General features: G+C 44.4%; 1 non-coding gene across 1 annotated transcript; it reads left to right on the forward strand.

Annotated features, from left to right (window-relative positions):
• The first annotated feature begins 12,884 nt into the window (after positions 1-12,884).
• On the forward strand, positions 12,885-13,052 carry LOC126163371 (small nucleolar RNA snR44). The gene has a single exon (XR_007535250.1). It is a non-coding gene; the product is annotated as a small nucleolar RNA snR44 (small nucleolar RNA).
• The last annotated feature ends 8,900 nt before the right edge of the window (positions 13,053-21,952 follow it).

Raw genomic sequence — 21,952 nt, forward strand, 5'->3', positions numbered from 1 at the left:
TTTTGTGCCGCTGGTTTCACAGCGCTCGGCTGGAACATATTTTTGATGTTTATCGCCGAATATCGACGACTGCGGTTTTTTGCCTCCTGTGGTGTACGGCACGAGGTTCGGACAACTTTACGACTCTATTCATCCCGGCGGAATAAAATTGCAAATGTCGAACATGGCGCGTAGCAGGGCCCCAGTGTGAGATTAGCGGTAAAAATTTGAGGCCACTCTCGCAGCTGATAAGCATGCAAATGATAGGAGCCGGAATTAACGGCAGCTGGCAGCCCCTACCTCCGCAGCTGGAGAGGGCGTGTCGACGCCGCGCGCCACGGACGGCTCCAGCGCCGATCACGGCCCTTCCTTCTATCGCTACTGAACTGGCCCTGCCGCTGGGGAACCAAGTATCTGAAGAATCCCAGGTTCCTCTAACCTCACAGCGTGTACCGAAAATCGCACAGACGAACTCATACATGCAAAAAACTTTAAATCGTCACCCGAACCAGAAAAGATGCATGAGTACCAAGTTCGCAACGCAGGCAAGATGGATGTGGAAGCCGCAGCACCTCGGACGCGAGATGCAGCAGCTCGTTTGTGTCCCGAGGAGCAATGCGCAACCCACCAATTACGAAGTGATACGTCGTAAGAGGAAATGTCGTGTACGGCCTTTCTGTCACACATACCCAGCGTGACGTACAGAATCGCCAGTACACTAAAGTGACAAATGTTATGGGATACCTTCTGATATGATGTCGAACTTCCTTTTTCCCCCCGTAGTGGAGAAACTCGACATGTCATGAACTCAACAAGTCGTTGGAAGTACCCCGCAGAAATATTGAGCAATGCGGTCCCTGCAGCTGTCCATAACTGCGAAAGTGTTGCCAACGCAGGATTTTCTGCCGAACTGACCTCTAGATAATGTCCCATAAATGTTCGATGGCATTCATGTCCGGCGATCTGTATGGCCATCCCAGTCGCTTGAATTGTCCTGAATGTTCTTCAAACCAGTTGCGAACAATTGTGGCCCGGGGACATGGTCCATTGTCATCTATAAAAATTTCATTCTTCTTTGGGAACACGAAGTCCTCGAATGGGTACAAAACGTCTTCAGGTAGCCGAACATCCGTAGGACATAATACATTCCTTGTATCACAGAACGTTATGGAGCCCACACAAGCTTGCATAGTGCCTTGCTGACAACTTGGCTCTATGGCTTCGTGGTGTCTGCGCCACAATTGAATCCTACCATCAGCTCTTACCTACGTAAATCTGGAGTTACATGACAAGGGGCAGTTCTCCAGACGTCTACGGTCCAATCGATATGGTCACGAGCCCAGCGATAGGCGCTGCAGGCGATGTCGTGTTGTCAGCAAAGGCACTCACGTCGTTCGTCTGGTGCCATAGCCCATTAACGACAGATTTCGCCGTACTTTCCTAACGGATACGTTCGCCGTGCGTCCCACGCTGATTTCTGCAGTTATTTCACGCAGTGTTGCTTGTCTGTTAGCACTGACAACTCTACGCAAACGCCGCTGCTCTCGGTCGTTACGTGAAGGCGGTCGGCCACAGTGCTGCGTGTGGTGAGAGGTAATGCCTGGAATGTAGTATTCTCGGCACGCTCCTGACACTGTGGATCCCAGAATATTGAATTCCGTAACGATTTCCGAAATGGAGTGTCCCATACAACAAGCTCCTACTACTAGTCCGCGTTCAAAGTCGGTTCGTTTCCGTCATGCGGCCATAGTCACTTCACACACATTTTCTCATGAGTCACCTGAGTACAAATGGCAACTCCGCCACTGCGCTGCCCTATTATAGCTTGAGTACTTGATACTACGACCATCTGCATTTGTACTTATCGCTATCCAATTACTTCAGTCACCTCAGTGTAAACTCAGCAAACACTGCCTTAATACTATTTAAAATCCGACTAAGAAGATTAAAGTGTGCCACACATTAGTAAAAGTCAGAAGGCACATTTCGGTAATGTCTGTCCAAAAGTTTGGTGACTGCTTTTATACCTAGCGTACAAGCGACGTCAGTGCAGTTAACTACGTTGGAAACTTCAACTGTCAACTTTAAACAACAGATCTGCATTCCAACAGTTATTTGTGAGCAGGCAGCGTTAAGTAGCGGTGGTGCGACTGTGGTGCCACATTCTTGTGTCACATCTCTAATCGTGTCTGACTGGAGCGTTCAACACATTCTCCAGAACGTTTTGAAGAAGTGAAAAGAGCGTTCAACATTTGTCCCACGCGTCTTGATTGCATAACAGAAACAATGATGCGTGGACAGTTGCCGCAGCTTGATTGAAATGCAATTCGCGAACATTTACTTTCTGGAAAAAGTCATCATTGATGGCGAGACTTGATGTCTTCAGTTCGGCCCTGCCACAAAACGGTAAAATGCAAGTATTTCACAAAAAGGGTCAACTCTTTGACGGCACAACCGAAAATCGAACCAACGTGACACGCGAATTGAACAACGTCACAGGGAAGGGGTTTTCTGACAATTTATCATGATTGTATGGACGTTCTGTGTGTTGTACTCAAGTGTAGGATGGCTGTGCAGAACACATGAAATTAAAAAGACATCAGCTTAGTTTTTTTTGTTAATCCAGTCAGAGAACCGCAAACCGTGTGCATGTGGAGAAGTCTACACTGAGATGACAGAAGTCACGCGGGATACCTGCTGATGTCGGGTCGGACCTCCTTTTGCAAGGCGTAGTGCAGCAATTCGACGTGGCATGGACTCAAAAAGTCGTTGGAAGTCCTCTGCAGAAATATTGTGCCATACTGCCTCTATAGCCATCCATAATTTTGAAACTGTTGCCGGTGCAGGAATCTGTACACGAACTACCTCTGGATTATGTCCCATGAATATTTGATGGGGTACATGTCCGACAATCTGAGTGACCAGACTACTCGTTCGAATTGTCCAAAATGTTCTGACATGGCGGAATGACATCCATTAAAATTCCGTCGTTGTTCGGGAACATCAAGTCCATGAGTGGCTGTAAATGGTCTTCAGACAGCCGAAGACAACAATTTTCAGTCAATGGTTAGTTCATCTGGACCAGAGGAGACAGTGCATTCCATGTAGACACAGCCCACACCAGATTGCACAGTGCCTTGTTGATAACGTCTGTCCATAACTTCGTGTGTCTGCGCCACATTCGAATCATTATCAGCCTTACTGACCAAGGCGGAATGATTTCCTAATCGGATGATGAACTTCTTGATCTCTGGTGGTCTAGTGAGAATGGGTATCTGGTGCGTGGGAAGCTGTCTAATTATTTGCATCTGTTCTCTGGTCTGAGCTAATTCCTCGTCGTTCTCGTCCAGTAACAAGTTGTTTTGTGCCTCGTATGTACTGGCAAAGATTTCGGCCTTGCCCAGTGAGTCATACTACGGCCCTGATTGGCTAGTTTTGGGAGTTTCAGGTTGCGCAACGTTCCCTCGAGACTCCATTCCTTCCTCTATTGTAGTATTAAGGTGGCTATTTTCTCTTCCCAATACTCTACTCGATGTTCTGTGGCTCGGAAGAGCTGTTGTCTAGAAAGGTGCTCAGCTGTCTGTGATCTGATAGATTACTGTACATTTGCGACTGTTTACTAGCTCTGTTCCTAAGTGCCTTAAGATATTGAAGTAATGGCGAAAATTTCTTTTACTGGCGTACTTGATGTGTTGTTTGTACTGAGGCTTGCTTGTATGGCCTGTTGATTTTGCTGATTAGGAACGACATGGCTTCGTCAATGGCTGGCGTGTTTGAGGCAGTTGTAGGAGGACGAACGTTATTGTTTAGCCATGAGCTGAACTGATCACATTTCATTATGACCGATGTTGGCCGGCGAATGGATGGAGCCAGTGACAGATCGATAACAGTGGTGAGCTATAGATCTAGTCGCAGGTTTTTCGCTATTACAACATCCAGGACGCCCGGATGATGGTTTGGGTTAGTTGGGACGTGGGTCGGATCTTCAGGGCCGTTGGTAATGGCTTCTGGTCTTTCTTCAAGGTCGTAGAGTCGTATTACTCTTGGGTTTTTGCCCCGAGTGTTCTAACCCTGGTGCTTGGCATTATGAGCGCCACAAATGAGCATCCTGTCAAATCGGTCGAAAAGAGTCATGAAATATTATTCGTCAAATTGTCGTTGCTGGATTAAGTATGCAGATACCATCGTGATAATGACATGAGAAGTGGGGACTTTCACCACTGTTGCCTCTAGAGACTTGAATTGAGGAAGCGCTGGTGGTATGTGCGTGGTGGTTTTGTGAAGAAATATTGGCCTCCGAACCCTCTGGCCATAGACTAAGTCTGTCCTGTAACCATCCATATCCCAGGCTGTCAAGTCTTGGGCTTCCTCTACAATTTTTACTCCCTCCCCACTTTACACCCATACATTTTTTTTTTTTTAAATTTACGACTCGGGATGTGTTATATCAACCGATTCCTTCTTTCAGTCAAGTTGTGCCATAAATTCCTTCTTTCCTCATTTGTGTTCAGTACCTCTTCATTAGTTAGTCTGTTTAGCTATCTAACCTTGTCCTGTAGCACTACATTTCAAAAGCTCATTTTCTCTTCTTTTCTGAACTACCAGGTGTGTGATAAAAGTAATGAGACTGATTTTTATCTCTTATTTTTTCCAAACAACAATATTTTCCTCTTCAAAGCAGTTTCCTTCGGCAGCTATAAACCGGCGGAATCCTTGTTCTTAGTCTTGGTAGCAGCGCTCAAACGCTTCAACCGGTAGCGTCTTTAAAGTGTTGTTCACGTTCCATTGAATGGTCTTCAGAATCCCAAAATGAAGTTGTTTAAAGAACTTTTTCAATTTTGGGAAAATGAAAAAGTCACAATGACTCATATCAGGTAAACAGGCTGGCTGTGTAACAACAAAAATGTCTTTTGAGGTCATAAATTCCTTGACGGAAGTTACTGTATGACCTGGGGCGTTGTCATGAAGTAGCATCCACTTGTCTGCAATGTCCGATCCCACTCAATTCGCCCTTTCCCTGAGTCTTTCAGGGAAATATTTGTAAAATTTTGGTTGACAGTTTGTCCTGGTGGAACAATCGCATAAACGCAAGCACACATTCGACGTTTTCGTCGGTTTTTGAAGTTGCAGGTCTCCCTGACTAAGATTCATCTTCATTGTATTCTCAGTCATCCACAAATGAGTTCTGCCAGCGAAAAACTTGTGCTCTTAATAAGACATGTTCACCATGGGCCCGTTGCAACTTTTCAAAGGTCACAGTCATGGATTCCCCAAGTTTATTAACAAACTTGATGGCATAACGTTGCTATAAATGCCGCTGTTCTATTTTCGTAACACACAACAAGAACACAACATCACTGACGGCACTCTTAAAAAACACGTGATGGCTCAACGGCGCTGAAACTCTGACTGAGCATTGGAAGGGACCTACACACCAGTCTGCAAAAGCAGACCAACACAATGTTGCCAGATCGCTCGTAGCATTGTCAGCCTCTTTACTTTTCTCACACAGCTCTTGTGTAACGTCCACGTTTCACTCTCGTATGAAACGATATTCCAAACAAATATCTGCAGAGAAGAATAAATGGTTCAAATGGCTCTGAGCACTATGGGACTTAACATCTGAGGTCATCAGTCCCCTAGAACTTAGAACTACTTTAACCTAACTAACCTAAGTACATCACACACATCCATGCCCGAGGCATGATTCGAACCTGCGACCGTAGCAGTCGCGCGGTTCCGGACTGATGTGCCTAGAACCGCTCGGCCACCACGGCCGGCAGAGAAGAACTACTAACACGTCAATTTGTGTTCATGGTAACAAATTTCTCTTTTACAGGAACGCTTTTCTTGCTGTTTTCAGTCTGCATTTTATATTCTCTCTACGCCTGTCCTCGTCAGTTACTTTGTAGTCCAAACAGCAGAAATACTTCTAGTGTCCCATTCTAATGTAATTCCCTCACCATCGCCTTATTCCATTCGATTCATTTCATCACTCCCGTACTAATTTTGTTGACGTCAATATAATGTACTTTTTAGAAGATACAATCCATTCCTTTCAACTGCAGTCTGTGAACTGCAAAAATGAAAGTTATTTTAGTACATACAGCAACCAACTACTTAGTTATGTATTTTTATTTAAGCTAATACTTTGTGTTCCGGCTTTCACCTGTCTTCAATTAGCGTAATACATATCTGAGTCATCAATTAGTACCAAGATACACCATCGACGGAAAATTGGACGTTGTATCTGTCTTTCTCCGCATGTGAGCAACAAGGCAGATATGCGATGTTTTTGTGAAAAATAGAGTGAAGAAATGTTTGTACCACATCCACAAATCCGAAAATCGGAATAACAACAAGCAGTATAGAAAGACAGTGGCAGCATTAAATTGCCATCGATGTTGTAAATACCTAGTAAATGAAGGCTCAAAAACGTATTACGCTAACTGATGATGGATGAGAGTCCGAAACGCCTGTTAGCTTAAATAAAAATGCATAAGAAAGTTACTAGTTGCTGTATTTATTAAAATTATATAATCCACAGCACATGAAAGTATTTTAATAAAATAATTGTCAATATAAAACAATATCTTAGAGGCATCATTTTCTTTTCCCCAAATTCGATAGTTTGATTATGATCCATCATGAATAAGAGCGCCTCAGCAGTATGATAAATATTTATTTTTGATACAACCAGATTCGTGGCGTTAGAACAACATCTATAGGGATACAGCTGTATGTAAAGAACAATAAAACCGAATAACGATCCTGTTCCACTTAAAATTTAGTTGTATACACGAAGCTATATAAGAAGAATTGTGTACTCACGTTTCTTTCACAATTTATTCCAAATAAAGTAATACGTAGTAGATGACCCAACCTTCTTTGTCCAACTGTGATAAATCTGTTTAAGCGTCAAGAGATCTGTAGTCCAATTTAAAACAGATTAGAATGCAAGGAACATCATTCCCATACAGAAAAACTACAGTAAGAATGCAGTGGTAATCCAGATGGATATCAAACTGAAAACAAATGATACGTGTAGGTGGTGAAAGCTACGTTCACACTGACAGGGTAAAATAAATCTCAAAGCAGAACTTGTATAATTGTACGGGAAGTCAAGTTAGGTAAAATGCTGCTTACACAATAGACCGTCACCTAACTACAACACTGGAGAAAGGAAAACATAAAATCGTATATAGACACGCCCAATGCTTGACATCGTTTTGACATGAGATAGGCAGTGACAGCTTAGGCGAGCTGAGTTGGACCGGCGCCGGGGCCGATAAGGAAAACACGCGTATGCACGTAAAACCGTATGCGTCAGAAGGCGACATGGGAATAGAATAGTAAATAAAGACAGAGAAGGTTGGGTAGCATCTTTACAAGTAATTTTACACGCGAAAGTTGGAAAAACCTAAACATAATTATTATTTTACTTTATTTTTAAAACAAGGGGGCAACCATGCATAGTTGAATACAATTGTAAAATAAATGGAATTATATAGGAAACTTCCTAGCAGATTAAAACTGTGTGCCGGACCAAGACTCGAACTCGGGACCTTTGCCTTTCGCGGGCAAGGGGTCTACCAACTGAGCTACCCAAACACGACTCATGCCTCATCCTCACAGCTTTACTTCTACCTCGTCTCCTACCTTCCAAACTTTACAGAAGCTCTCCAGCGAACCTTGCAGAACAAGCACTCCTGAAAGAAAGGATATTGCGGAGACATGGCTTAGCCACAAAAAATGGTTCAAATGACTCTGAGCACTATGTGACTTAGCATCTAAGGTCATCAGTCCCCTAGAACTTAGAACTACTTAAACCTAACTAACCTAACGACATCACACACACCCATGCCCGAGGCAGGATTCGAACCTGCGACCGTAGCAATCGCGCGGTTCCGGACTGAAGCGCATAGAACCGCTTGGCAACCACGGCCGGCGCGTAGCCACAGCCTGGGGGATGTTTCCAGAATGAATTCTGGAAATTATATAGGACTTAACAAATAACTTCTTTATGAATCGCAAATACATAAATAGCGATGTATGAATCTTACAATGCTTAACAGTTGTAGAGGTGAAGCACGGAACAGCGGAGTAGAGGAAGATGATTTCAAGGACGACTTTCAAAATACGTAACTGCGTGTAAAATGAGGGAATAGACCTATGTACTAGGTTATTCTGTTTCAGCGGTTGAAATTTGCTAAAAATGTTGCGATGGCGAAAAACTACTTGCCCTTTGAGGGTACGCATTGTGAAACGCTTTTTGCACCTTAATATCTCAGTCTCCTCCAGGACGTTGAGATTATGTCCCTTTCTTTCCCGATGAAGAATTTTAAAGTGATTTTGCAAATTTGTAATGGTGTGTCACTTCTCATGGAGATGTTTACTTAAATCTGACTTAGAGTTATTATGATTATGGTTTCTAAATCTGTCTGCGCTCTCAAACATCCACCTCCGTCACGCAGTCTGAGGAAAAATATCGCTGTAAATCCAGTTGAAAGAAATCTGAGATTGTCAGTTTCGGACACTCGCCTTGTGAAGGCTGCGTTTCGTGCTAGTGGGGTGCTCCCGCGCGGCGCGCCGTCTCCCTGTCCGCAGGCAGCTGGGAGAGAGGGTGACGCAGTGAAAGAGCCGTCGCCGTCGCCGGCGCACTGTGCTCCAGTGCCGGGGCCCGCTAGGCCAGCCCGCCAAACGCAATTTGCGCGTCCGTCGCCGGTGCGAGCGGGTCGGGCCGTCCGCCGCCGCATTAATTGAGTTTGGCGCCGCTAAACTCCGGGATCGCCCGCACCGGCACCGCCACCATGGTGAGCGGGACAGGGCGCGGGCGACTGCGGTTTCCAGGAATTTCGGGCTCGCACCGGGATCCCGGCCGTGGCGGAGTTGTGCGCTATCGGGCGCTCACGTTACGGGGGCGTCGCCCACAACTGTGTTACACTGGCCTGCACTCGACAGGCAGCAGAGTCTGCGAGTGCGGTGTCGCGCAAATACGGCGTCTACCTCTGTGCTGGAAGGACAGGACTCGTAAAATGGGAAAAACTACACAAGTCTAATGGAAAGAACGCATTTTGCTGTGTGAGGCTCTCTTTTTGTTTCAAACTACCTTACCACCCGCTGCACCGCTTACGTAGAATCTAGTCTACACAGATTTTTTTCTTCAATGGAATTTTTACGTTGCAACACCTTTTAAACATTTCGCTCTTATTCAGGCCACATAATCATGGTCTTTTCCGAATGTACTTCTGACCAATATGTGATACTGGTAGCTGGAGTCCAAGGTTTTTCTTAATCGTGACTTTTGCGTTCTTGTAGTGTTATTTATATATAAACTTTCATCCTCTAATCCATATTTCTTTATATTTAGCCCAGAAATGAAATGTAGATTTCATAGGTTTGGCTTTGAAAATATTTTTAAAAAAATGGTTCAAATGGCTCTGAGCACTATGGGACTTAACATCTGTGGTCATCAGTCCCCTAGAACTTAGAACTACTTAAACCTAACTAACCTAAGGACATCACACACATCCATGCCCGAGGCAGGATTCGAACCTGCGACCGTAGCAGTCGCGCGGTTCCGGACTTAGCGCCTAGAACCGCGAGACCACCGCGGCTGGCTGAAAATATTTTAAGACAACGAGATTTTTTCTTATTAATTTTCATCCCCAGGTTCAATCATTTAGGGTTTGAATTTAAAGAATCAACGAAACACGTATTTCTTTTATTTCTGACAGGCATGTCAAATACCAATTTCATAGATTTAGCTTTGAAAATGCTTTCACAATTAAATAATTTCATAAAATTTTTATCCCCTATTTCACTCCCTCAGGGGGTTGAATTTCTAAAAATACCTGAACAGGTATTTTTTATTTCTAACCGAGAAGTCAAATACCAATTTCATACATGCATCTTCAAAAATCCTTTAGTAGTTCTTTAACAATAACTTATTTTCAAAAAGCTTTCACCCACTATTTTACACCCCTTAGTGGCTGAATTTCCAAAAATGCAGAAGTACGTATTTTTTTATTTCCGACTGAGGAACCAAATAACAGTTTTTGTAGTGCTACCTTCAAAGTTGCCTTAATAGCGAAATTTTTCTAAAAGCCTTTCATCCCCTCTTTCACCGACTTAGGAGTGAAATTTCGATAAATACAATCTTAAATCCCGCCAACTACACTCCTGGAAATTGAAATAAGAACACCGTGAATTCATTGTCCCAGGAAGGGGAAACTTTATTGACACATTCCTGGGGTCAGATACATCACATGATCACACTGACAGAACCACAGGCACATAGACACAGGCAACAGAGCATGCACAATGTCGGCACTAGTACAGTGTATATCCACCTTTCGCAGCAATGCAGGCTGCTATTCTCCCATGGAGACGATCGTAGAGATGCTGGATGTAGTCCTGTGGAACGGTTTGCCATGCCATTTCCACCTGGCGCCTCAGTTGGACCAGCGTTCGTTCTGGACGTGCAGACCGCGTGATACGACGCTTCATCCAGTCCCAAACATGCTCAATGGGGGACAGATCCGGAGATCTTGCTGGCCAGGGTAGTTGACGTACACCTTCTAGAGTACGTTGGGTGGCACGGGATACATGCGGACGTGCATTGTCCTGTTGGAACAGCAAGTTCCCTTGCCGGTCTAGGAATGGTAGAACGATGGGTTCGATGACGGTTTGGATGTACCGTGCACTATTCAGTGTCCCCTCGACGATCACCAGTGGTGTACGGCCAGTGTAGGAGATCGCTCCCCACACCATGATGCCGGGTGTTGGCCCTGTGTGCCTCGGTCGTATGCAGTCCTGATTGTGGCGCTCACCTGCACGGCGCCAAACACGCATACGACCATCATTGGCACCAAGGCAGAAGCGACTCTCATCGCTGAAGACGACACGTCTTCATTCGTCCCTCCATTCACGCCTGTCGCGACACCACTGGATGCGGGCTGCACGATGTTGGGGCGTGAGCGGAAGACGGCCTAACGGTGTGCGGGACCGTAGCCCAGCTTCATGGAGACGGTTGCGAATGGTCCTCGCCGATACCCCAGGAGCAACAGTGTCCCTAATTTGCTGGGAAGTGGCGGTGCGGTCCCCTACGGCACTGCGTAGGATCCTACGGTCTTGGCGTGGATCCGTGCGTCGCTGCGGTCCGGTCCCAGGTCGACGGGCACGTGCTCCTTCCGCCGACCACTGGCGACAACATCGATGTACTGTGGAGACCTCACGCCCCACGTGTTGAGCAATTCGGCGAGTCGTCCACCCAGCCTCCCGCATGCCCACTATACGCCCTCGCTCAAAGTCCGTCAACTGCACATACGGTTCACGTCCACGCTGTCGCGGCATGCTACCAGTGTTAAAGACTGCGATGGAGCTCCGTATGCCACGGCAAACTGGCTGACACTGACGGCGACGGTGCACAAATGTTGCGCAGCTAGAGCCATTCGACGGCCAACACCGCGGTTCCTGGTGTGTCCGCTGTGCCGTGCGTGTGATCATTGCTTGTACAGCCCTCTCGCAGTGTCCGGAGCAAGTATGGTGGGTCTGACACACCGGTGTCAATGTGTTCTTTTTTCCATTTGCAGGAGTGTATATAACACTGACGCTATCTCAAAATTTCAAGTTTTTGTACTTACTGATTGAAGTTTTATCTCCTGTTTGAGTCCCTTAGGAACTGAATTTTCGAAATTACTGAAACACACATTTTTGTACTTCTAACTGAGATGCCAAATACAATTTTCCATAGGTGTAGCTTTAAAAATGCTTTCATAATGAAAGATTTTCATAAAACTTGTCACCCGCTGTTGTACTCCCTTAGTAGTTGAATTTCCAAAATCGCTGATGCACGTATTTTTTTTTTAAATTTCTGACTTAAAAGTGAAGTACCAATTTTCGAAGTTCTACCTTCAAAATTGCCCTTAGGTGCTGAATTTCCAAAAATGCCGAAATAAGTATTTTTATTTCTGACCAAGAAACCAAGTACTAATTTTCTAGTTCTAGTTTCAAAATTGCCGTAATACTGGCATACTTTCACAAATGCTGTCATTCCCTGTTTTACTCCCTTATGGGTGGCCTATCAAAAAATCACTTCTTAAACGACTCCTACAGAATAAGATCAACACCTTCTACAAATTTCAAGTTTCTATCCTTAGTGGTTTCGGCTGGGCGATGATGAGCCAGTTAGTGGGTCGATCGGGATACTGCCTTTTAGACATAAACACTTTATTTCATTTGATTTGTAATCAGACAATTTCCGTTTGCCATTTTGAAGTGACGTCACACAAAATACTCGGAACAGGATAGAAGTGATATCTGGCTGTCCCCAAGTAAGTGTTATCGGGCCTCTGCTGTCCCTAATCTGTACCTTCCTTCCAGAAGTTCGAGACTGACTTCCTGGCGTGCAAGCGATGTCAGCACGGTAACTACGGTGGCAGCTTGAATTAACATCTTTAAACAACATATGTGTATTTCCAGCCTTTTTTAATGGATTCTGTAGTGACTTTGTACGGAATATTAACAGAAGCATTCTTATAAATTGAAACGTCCCTCAGCTCCAACCTTAGTCTGACAATGGGACATAAGTACGTCAGTTTCGGTTGATAAGTGTGACCCTAGAAAGGTTTTGCATCATAGAGTTCCGTACTATGGTAGGTGTTAGCACACAATTTTCGTCTCATAAGATTATCCCGGTATATTTCATCCCCAGCAATAATGGAATGAGGTCCAGACAGGGTGAAAAAATGAAGGGTGATCCTTTCAAGTATCCGGGTGTTTAAAGAATTAGGTGTCACGACAACCTATAAGAATATATCGGCCAGGCAGGTAGAACATTTGAGGTCAACTCTATGGAAGAATGACATTTTCACTCTGCAGCGGAGTGTGCGCTGATATGAAACTTCCTGGCAGATTAAAACTGTGTGCCGGACCGAGACTCGAACTCGGTCCGGCACACAGTTTTAATCTGCCAGGAAGTTTCAACTCTATGGAACATTCATCTGGCTCGGATTCTGACTCAGCTTTCGGTACCCATTTTTCTGAGACGGGTCACTCTTTTACCAGTATTTCAGCTATCCTTGCAGAGTTGCATAGGGAACGTAACGGCAATGTTCCAAATGTAATACAAGAACTAGAGATTTATTATACCTTAAAACTACCTCATAGTCATTCTATCAGCACCCAAGATGCATTGAAATATAAATCGATTTTAGCTAAATTTAATTGTCTCAATTGCTAGCCCGGCCCGTTTAACTGTTGGCGCATTGCCTTATTCTTCCCCCTCCCCATCTCCCCCTTGTTACCGTCTATTTGTTTGTTGATATTTTATGCATCCTCCATCTCTTTTCACTTTTAAAAGAGTTTTAATCCTTTTAGAAGCTTCCCACAGTACACCTTTAGACCCTCCAGTAGTATCCAGTTATACTTTCTATTGTAGTATTATACATTGCAGTCTAGTGTATACCGGATTCCTAGTAACGTTCTCACACTAAGCGTCCTATCCACTGCACAGTACTTTTGATGGTTATTTATATTCCTTTTCTAGGTTGTCATTGTTGTGAATACCGACCCTGGAGGGCGATAGCAGCATCACATGGCGAGGAATGACTGCTACTCAGACACACACACGGTGCGTGTAATATCAATGAGTGTGCTGTCCGTATGTATAATGGGGAAGGCGTTCATCTGAGACTGACTGAGGGCAAATTGCGATGCCCAGAGGCATCGCCGTGGCCTCATGAATCCATGGAACCTGCATGTCAGCAGAGGACTGTTCAAGATCGTGATGTGGTGGCCACCCAACTCGCCACATCTGATCCTGATCGATCACAGCTGGGATGTGATTGGACAGGGCATCAGAGCTCATCTGCCTCCGTCCCCTCCACGGAGTTTTGGGAATTATGTGACTTGTGTGGGCAAATGTGGTGTCAACTCCCTCGACGACCTACCAAGGCCTCACTGCTTACATGCCACGACGCGTCGCCACTGTTATCCATGCCCAAGGTGGACATACCGGCTATAACACTGAAGCGTCGAAGAAATTGGTATAGGCATCCGTATTCAAATACAGAGATATGTAAACAGGCAGAATACGGCGCTGCGGTCAGCAACACCAATATAAGACGACAAGTGTCTGGCTCAGTTGTTAGATCGGTTACTGCTGCTACAATGGCAGGTTATCGAGATTTAAGTGAGATTGAACGTGGGGTTATAGTCGGCGCAGAAGTGATGGGACACAGCATCTCCGAGGTAGCAATGATGTGGGGATTTTCCATTATGACTATTTAACAAGTGTACCGTGAATATCAGGAACCCGGTAAAACAGCAAATCTCCGGCATCGCTGCGGCCTCATGAATTCATGGATGCTGAATGTCAGCAGGGGACTGTTCAAGTTCGTGGAGGCTCTGTAATTGTGTGGGGCATGTGCAGTTGGAGTGATGCGGGACCCCAGATACTTCTAGATACGACTCTGGCAGGTGAGACGTACGTAAGCATCTTGTCTGATCACTTTCATCCATTGATGTCCATTTTGCATTCAGACAGAGTCGGGCAATTCCAGCGGGACAATGCGACACCCCAAAGGTCGAACATGCTACAGAGTGGCTCCAGGAACACTCTTCTGAGTCTGAACACGTCTGCTGGCCACCGAACTCCCCAGAAACGAACATTATTGAACATGAATGAGATTTTCACTCTGCAGCGTAGTGTGCGCTGATATGAAACTTCCTGGCAGATTAAAACTGTGTGCCGGACCGAGACTCGAACCCGGGACCTTTGCCTTTCGCGGGCAAGTGCTCTACCAACTGAGCTACCCAAGCACGACTCACTCCCCGTTCTCACAGCTTTACTTCCGCCAGTACCTCGTCTCCTACCTTCCAAACTTTACAGAAGCTCTCCTGCGAACCTTGCAGGACTAGCACTCCTGAAAGAAAGGATATTGCGGAGACATGGCTTAGCCACAGCCTGGGGGATGTTTCCAGAATGAGATTTTCACTCTGCAGCGGAGTGTACGCTGATATGAAACTTCCTGGCAGATTAAAACTGTGTGCCGGACCGTGACTCGAACTCGGGACCTTTGCCTTTCGCGGGCAAGTGCTCTACCAACTGAGCTACCCACTCCGCTGCAGAGTGAAAATCTCATTCTGGAAACATCCCCCAGGCTGTGGCTAAGCCATGTCTCCGCAATATCCTTTCTTTCAGGAGTGCTAGTCCTGCAAGGTTCGCAGGAGAGCTTCTGTAAAGTTTGGAAGGTAGGAGACGAGGTACTGGCGGAAGTAAAGCTGTGAGGACGGGGCGTGAGTCGTGCTTGGGTTCCTCAGTTGGTAGCGCACTTGCCCGCGAAAGCCAAAGGTCCCGAGTTCGAGTCTCGGTCCGGCACACAGTTTTAATCTGTCAGGAAGTTTCATTATTGAATATATTTGGGATGCGTTGGAACGTGCGGTTCAGAACAGTTCTTTACACTCCTCGTACTCTTATGGATTTATGGACGGCTCTGCAGTATTCATCGTGTCAATTTCCTCCGGCACCACTACAGACATCAGTCTCAAGTCGTGTTGTGGCACTTCTGTATGCTCGGGGAGGGGTGGGGGGAGGGGGGGAGCAGGGGTCTTAAAGACATTAGGCAGATGTACCAGTTTCTTTGGGTCTTCTGTGAGGGGAGGTGGTGATAATGTTCTGGCCAATCAGTGTATATCCAATTCCCATACATATTAGAAACGCGTGCTAGCCGGCCGATGTGGCCGAGCGGTTCTAGGCGCTTCAGTTTGCGACCGCGCGACCGCTATGGTCGCAGGTTCGAAACGTCCCTCGGGCATCGAAGTGTGTGATGTCCTCAGGTTAGTTAGGTTCAAGTAATCCTAAGTTCTAGGAGACTGGTGACCTCAGATGTTGAGTCCCGTAGTGCTCATAGCCATTTGAACCATTTGAACCAAACGTGTGCTTGCTTTTCCTTTTCCATTTAATCAGACTGAGCCGTGACAACGCTTGGCCGAAAACAGCTAGCTTGTAACATTTAAACGGTGTCCAACTTCATCACATGAGGGAGAAGAAGGAAGAAAATCAGTAATGTTGGGGATACTTGGGCGGCCACCGTACTGGGTACTGGAAGATTCCGTGTTACACGCTTCATAAAGAAAATCTTAAACTGCTCCACAAAAATAATAGGCGAAATTAAAATGGAAGTACGGAGCACTGTGGCGTGGTAACCCTGCTGCTAGCCAGACGGAGCTCCAGTCTCCAGAATTTGCAGCCTGGCGGACAAGTGGCTGCCGGCGAGCAGTAATTTGGCGGAGCAGGCTGTCCGGCTGTGGAGTGGAGCGAGTAGGCCCGGAATCACAAAGCTGATAATTACGGGCCGGGGCCGGCGGAAGCGCCGCGGTCGCGGACCGCAGTCAAGTTTCCAGTGAGCCGCAGAGCGGCCGCCGAGCAGGCGCGGATCATGTAGCCGGCGCGTTGTCTCTGCGTCCGGCGAGTCCTCTGTTTAATTAGCGGCCGACGCAAGTAGCGACACCGGAGCCCGCACGGCCGGCCTGTGGGATCAGCGAGGCGAGGCATCCATCGCGGTAGGGTCGGCCGGGCCTCGCAGGCCGTCAGCGGGGACACGAGATACTGCTGCCCGTACTCGCACTGCGGCTCCCGCTACAAGATCTGAGAGGAACTCCTAATCACCGTGAGTTCCAACATTTCCTTCGGCACAGGATTCGCGTCTGAAATTTTCAAAATACTCACGAGTAGGTTAATTAGTACATTGAGCAAGCAGTAAAGGAGCAAGGAAGAAATGGAAAAAGAAGGTAAAGTTCAGAGAGTAGAAACAAAAATTTCGATGTTTACTGAAGCGAGTTGGAAGATCAGTTGAACGGAAAGGACAGTGTCTTGAAAACAGTTTGTAAGATAAATGACAACAAAACTGAAACAAGTCTAATGAAAGGTTATAACACATACATTTTGTTGGTCTATGAAAGTGCATACTCAGCTTCGATTCTTGTAATTGAAGATCGGGTTTATCTCTTCACTGAAAATATGTCCATCTCTAAGAATGTCTGGATTAGCCGTAATTTCAGGATTTGGAATTGTTATATATAAAAATTAAAAATTTACACAGTTTTCGTGCCTGAGTGATACAACACTGACTCTATCCTCAGCTATTGGTGCCGATCATTATATACTTTATAATAATGGAAATCAGAGTACAAACATTGCATAAAGTGTTAATTTCGTATTTTATAATTAAAATTAGAGTAGTTTTCCAGGAAACCTTACAGCGTTTGGATACTTCAGAATAATGCATACGCCGAAACACTGCCAAAACATTTATTATGTTTTTCTACATTAATATTTAATTTACAAAGTGTAATAATTTTATAGTTTCAGATTGTCTTTTGTTTCTGACATATTTCCTGGGCCTTTTTATTAGGTTCTAAAGTAATTACTAATTGTTTAGCCGGCCGTGGTGGCCGAGCGGTTCTAGGCGTTACAGTCTGGAACGGCGCGACCGCTACGGTCGCAGGTTCGAATCCTGCCTCGGGCATGGATGTGTGTGATGTCCTTAGGTTAGTTAGGTTTAAGTAGTTCTAAGTTCTAGGGGACTGATGACCTCAGAAGTTAAGTCCCATAGTGATCATAGCCATTTCAACCACTTGCACTAATTGTTTCTCGTGTATAAGTTTTATAAATATGACTTTCGAAGTTTGTTTGCACTTCTCACACATATTTTCGAAAATAATCTGTACTTCACCGCATTTTTACTACAGATCATCATAATTATGTTAATCTGCAGCTATAGTCAAATCAGCATGGTTATAATATAAGCTCATAAAGTTTTCCTAATTCGCATATACGTCGCATAGCGATATCGAACGGGTCATGTGGCCGGAATCGTAGTTTTTAATTAAGTATCAGCTCAGTATGCTACTTAACGACGTAATGGAATTAAATCAGATAATTCTGTTGGAATTCGGTTAATAAATAACATACTCACACTAGTAGAAGAGTTTTGCTTTTTGTAACTGAGGATGGGCGCGATATAGAGAAATAAAATTTAGACTGGCACTGGCAGGCAAAGCGTTTCTGAAAGGGAGATATATTTACGTCGAACCTTTTCTGAGGGCGTTTGTGTGGAGTGTGGCGATAACGCAACGTCAGCCGCTTGTAGTGGCACTACGCAATATTTTAGGTAAAAGTACCAAATATTTAGTGTAAGTGACTGAAAGCAGCACGGGGGCAGCCGCGGAGTCTTGCAGTAACAGCCCTTTCCGTCAGACACGCTATGTCGGCGTGAGGGGCATAATAGCAGATGAGCAAGTGAGTTGCGAAGTGAGGACAGTTGAGCGCAGCGGTAAACTGTCCCGCGTGGGGAAGGACGATGCAGTAAGCGAGTCGTTTTAACTAGTTTCAGAGAGTTAATATATCAACAATTAACTGACGGAATAATGGAAGAAAGTAAATAATGCATGGAGGGCAGGAATTATAATCGTACTTAAGAAGTCTACGGACGGTTCACAGACGTATCGGTTTTGTTGCGTGCTTTTTGAACAGCAAGACACAAACAGGTGCATACATTTTTCCGAACATCACGGACTTCTAAGCAAAAGCAAGCATTCCTTGACGTTGGTCTTAATGAGCGGATAACATTAGTTAGAATGACCTCTGAGGATAGACCAAAAACAGCTTTTTCAGCAAACTGGGGACTCTACCAGTATAGGAGGATGCCTTTTGGGTTGAAAAACGCGCAGGCGACATTCCAACAGTTGCTGGACGGAGTGATGAGAGACTGGTGGAAAGGAAGGAAGGATGATGTGGATCTGCACGTCGGGAATTGTGTGGATTGTATACAGACAGCAAATTTGAGTCGGATGCAGGTATAGTTACAAAGATTGCCAGAAGCAATAGAATCTTTTAGTTTCATTGGGGGATGTGTTAGGACCGTTCAACCGAACACCGTCTGTTAATCGTTTTCTGCTATCCATAATAGATCATTTTTCTCGTTACGTCGAGATGGTGCCAATGCCGGACCAACAGGCAATCACAGCTACACAGGCGTTAGTTAATAGATGGATACTGAAGTTCGGAATGCCACTGACGACGGTAACGGTCCAGAGGACAAACTTCATGACAGATCTGATGAAGGAATTGTGTCGCTTGCTGAGGGTGAAGAAGTTGAGGACTTGCCCACTACACCCGCAAGCTAATGGAAAGACACAGAGAGTTCATAGAACAAGTTTGAAAATGCTTAGTTACTACATGGATTCAAATAATTCAGACAAGTATACGTACTTAGCTTTTGTCGTTATCGCATATAGCTCTAAAGTACATACTAGCACTGGTTTATTCCCATTCGAGGTATTGTATAAAAAGAAGCTGCCGTCGCTTTTCAACATGACTGACCAGAAGAGTGGCCGAAAGGGAGAAGCAGTCCGCAGTTTTGCAGAAAAATTGAAGGACGTGTGGAAAAGGGCACAAAGAGAAGATACGAAGGCTTTGCAGAAACAGGAAGAGGCAGTGAGGTGTAAGAAGACATTATCGTAGTATACGGTGGTCCAATGAGTGATGTCGATTCCATATACGCCGAAGGGAAATACAAAGATGGCTTTAGGACGGTACCAGGACCCATAACAAGTAATAGAAACTACGTCAAAGGTCAATATGAACCTTCAGTTGTCCATAAGGACGACGATTGCGCATGTGGTACATCTGCAACCACTCAAGAGTACACTAGAGGCGACTCCAAGAGAAATGTTAGTAAAGACAAAGGACGATATTAACCCATTAACTGCAATTTTCTTTTAATTTCCTGAGAAATTCTGTTTATCTGTGTAAGAGATACAAACCTGTCGTACCACTTTTATCTACAGATTACGTGTTTGAAAAGTGTAGCTGCTTTTTTCAGAAAGCCCCAAATGGGGATCGTGGCAGATGACATGAAAAAAAGGAATAGTTGGAAACAAATTTTATTTGTGATAATATTGTACAGTTCTGTTTATTTTTAATTATTTGAACATAACGAAATAAATCTCGGGTGAACAGCCTGACATGAGTGTGCATAGGACACAATATTTGGGCAATCGACCACGTTGCCATCATCAGGTGCCTGATGATGGCAACGTGGTCGATTGCCGAAATATTGTGTCCTATGCACACTCATACCAGTCTGTTCACCCGAGATTTATTTCATCATAAAATACGCCTGGAGAAATTGAAGAATCACATTTAGACATAAATTACATTACATTTCGTATGAACTCATGTTTTACATTTGTGTGAGTAAAAAACTAATTCATGCCACTGCTCCATACATTCCATATGTAAGCCTACATTACATTTTCTAGTTTTCTTACGTTCCTCTTGCATGTCACATATTTTCTTTGTTTTCCTTCGCACGTTCTTTCTAGATAATGTTCCAATGGACTTTTTCAACTTGTTTATGGAACACGTTTCTGGGTCTTTTTCTGCAGTGATGGTCTACCAAGATTTTTATGTTTATAAATAGACTGTGTTTGTAGGTAGCCTCCAGTTATTTGCCTCCTAAACTCTAAAAGGAGTATATTACTGTTAGCATGACAGTATAATATGTAAGCATTCACTACTGCAGTATCAATTATGTTTCTGACTATGGGAAAATGCCATTTCTTTCCACCTATTTTCATTGTATATTTATTTATTTACCAGTCAAGTCTGTCCAACCCACCCATGAATTTATTGTAGAGATGTATACAGAGAGGCTGGGGTATTTTCATATCTTTTTTCTCCAGTCTGGACCATCTACTTACATTCTTCTCTGAATATATACTTTGATGGTTTGACAAGACTCGTACACATTTATTACCTTTCAATGCAACATAGAATATTTTGTTTTTGACATCAAATCTGTAATCCACAGCTCCACGAGGTTCCTCTCTGAATTCATTATCTGACTTGAGAGGGCATTTATTTACCCCTGTTCCTACTACATTTCGGCCTGTTAAGGTTTTCATTGGATTAAAACTAGTGAAAAAATTATCAAAAAAGAAAATGTTGTTAGAGGGATTGTTCACCATGGATATTTTTCTCATTATAACTGATACACCTAAACATTGCACCTCATTGGCATTGTTATTTTCCCAGTATACAGTTTTGTATCAAAGCAGTATCCTGTTTCTGCACAGCACATTGTCCGTTGTTTGAACCCAAACCGCATGGGTTTACCCCGAATAAATTGTATGAAATAGTGATGTCCGCAATATCTGACCATCTGCTCATCAGTGTTTATATTTTTCGAAAAAACACCAAACTTCATATAATTTTGATTCATTTTGTCAATGAGGCGGCATATGTTGAAATCTGCGGTTTCCAAATTGTTATCTGCCAGTTTATAACTGTCGTTGAAGTGCAAATTTTTCTTTATTTCTAAATACCTGTTTCTGGAGAAACATTTTCTGACACTTCTAATGCCGAAGTCCACATCTTCTCACCAATACATTTGCTCCTGAGGCAAAGAATGGTAACCTGTAAGGCATAAAAAGCCTACAAATTTTCGAGGACAGTCTATCGGAAACGTAAATGCATGCCTGTTATTCTGTGCAGCATATCTGACACATTCTTTGACAGTGAAATTCTTTATTTCTTGGTCAAAGAGAATTTCGAAAATTTCGATCGCTGATTTTCCTTTGAGAGAAGTTACTTGTTCCATAGCTCTCTTTATATCGTCATTAAGCCCAAATGTCTTTTCGAAATCAGGCTGAACTCTTTGCCAACCGGAAGCTATTTGAACCATTTTCAAGTCACACTTCTTTGACCGTTTGGGTTGTGAAGTATTAGGGTCTTTTTTGGCCAGAGGTTCTGTATCGGTGTCGGCAACTGCAATTGCACTTGAATGAACTGACTACCAGGAACATAGTTAGGACAAGTGTCTTCCAAAATGTCGTCATCGAATTCATCAGCGTCGGAAACACTATCCACACTGTCAGGGGAAGTTCTATAATATCCATCACACCA

The sequence above is a fragment of the Schistocerca cancellata genome, chromosome 2, assembly GCF_023864275.1.
Source record: "Schistocerca cancellata isolate TAMUIC-IGC-003103 chromosome 2, iqSchCanc2.1, whole genome shotgun sequence".
In the NCBI taxonomy this organism is placed as follows: Eukaryota; Metazoa; Arthropoda; class Insecta; order Orthoptera; family Acrididae; genus Schistocerca; species Schistocerca cancellata.